The sequence below is a fragment of the Phoca vitulina genome, unplaced genomic scaffold (genome assembly GCF_004348235.1).
Source record: "Phoca vitulina isolate PV1807 unplaced genomic scaffold, GSC_HSeal_1.0 scaffold3, whole genome shotgun sequence".
NCBI classification, from domain to species: domain Eukaryota; kingdom Metazoa; phylum Chordata; class Mammalia; order Carnivora; family Phocidae; genus Phoca; species Phoca vitulina.
Genome location: NW_022589706.1, coordinates 65429902 through 65431770, shown reverse-complemented (window position 1 = coordinate 65431770; position 1869 = coordinate 65429902).

Genomic DNA, 1869 nt, shown 5'->3' with positions numbered 1-1869 from the left:
TAGTAAACAAAGAAAAAATTAGATGTTAGGAAAACAAATTGAGTTTTAGTAGTAAAAATATTTTTAATTAGAAGTAATGCCATGGGGGCACCTGGGTGGCTCGGTCCGTGAAGCATCCGACTCAGGTCATGATCTCGGGGTCATGAGATGGAGCCCTATAGCAGCCTCCATGCTCAGTGGGGCGTCTGCTTGAAGATTAGCTCCCTCTGCCCCTCCCCCTACTCGCACTCTCTCTCTCTAAAAATAAAATAAATATTAAAAAAAAAAAAAACTAATCCTATGCCTTTAAAAAAAGATTAAAGTGCTTTAAGATCTAGTAAACTACTCCCAGAAGGAAAACTGAGGATATGCTTTTCCCTAAACATTACTTCAGAGACAGTGATAATGATGCATAATGAGCAACATGTAGATCTTTATCAAGGATAAAAGCTTTCTGCTTCAAAATAAAAATCTGTTACAGCCTCATCAAAATGATAGCTTCCAATTCTTTGGAAGCTGCCAGCGCTTTGGGGAATGGGGGCTCACTCCCAACCTTGGAACCAGCATACTCTCTTTGTATTGGTCCCTCTGATCATCTGAACTAGAGGAATAAATAAAAACACCTCCAAACCAACTCTCCCATTACTCTCCTATGCCCTTCTGGTCTGGTCCAGAAATGCCAGTTGTGAAAGCATGAAGGGTGAACAGCAAACTGTGTGCCCAACAAACCGAGCTCATGCACCCAAAAAAAGTTTTAAAAGTTAAATGGTTAAATCGTGGCTTTCCTCCCTCCACAATTAAATGGATAAAAATAAATATCCCTTTTGAGAAAAAGAAGAGGAAAAGAGGAGACAGCGAAAGGACAAACATGGGCCTTGTGTGTGTTACAGGTATTTCTTCTGAGAGTCTCTTCATACTAAATTACCCTAGCCAACTAAATATGGACTTGTTTCAAAGTAATAAGAAAACAACCATATTTGTTTGTTAAACAAACAGCTACACAGTGCCAGACACTGTCCTGAGCCCTTTGTGAAAATTCACTCAGGGAATCATATCAACAACTCTTTCAGCTATTCTTATTTATCCCACTTAATAGATGTAGAAAGTGAGGACCAGCGAGGTTAAGTAACTTGCCTGATAGCACATACCGAGTAAGTAGCAAAGCTGGGCTTTGAACCTAGGCAGACTGGCCACAGCGTCTTGCTGGTTTTCACTGGACTATGACATGTCCACGCTTCCCACCCAGAAGTTTAGTTTGCTGTGTTTTTATTGTACCTTTCAGAGCCCTCCCACTGACTTCTGTTTGTTCTGCTGAAACTGGGAAAACATGATCCTCTTTGCCCATGTATAAGAACTTGTGTCTGATGCCTAATCTATGATTTTCATTCAGTTTAATGGCCCATGAACTTTCAGTGAGATCCCATTCTACATAGGGCAGATATGTGCCTTTGTTTCTTGAAGAAAAAGAGGCTTATTTTTATAAACTGACAGTCTTAGAAGAAATAGTTATCATTGGGGTGCCTGGGTGGTAGAGTCGTTGAACCCTGGACTCTTGGTTTCAGCTCAGGTCTGATGTCAGCGTCTTGGGGTTGACCCCCCCCATTGGACTCCATGTGGAGTCTGCTTGAGACTCTTTCTCCCTCTCGCTCTGCCCCTCCCTTCTGCTCTAAAATAAATAAAGAAAAGATTTTCTTTAGAGAGAGAGAGAAAGCACAAGTGGTGGTGGGGAGGAACAGAGGGAAAGGGACAAGCAGATTCCGTGCTGAGCACAGACCCTGACTCCGGCTAGATCCCACAACCCTGAGATCATGACCTGAGCTGAAACCAAGAGTCAGAGGATCAACCAACTGAGCCACCCAGGCACCCAATAAAGAAAATCTTAAAAAAAAA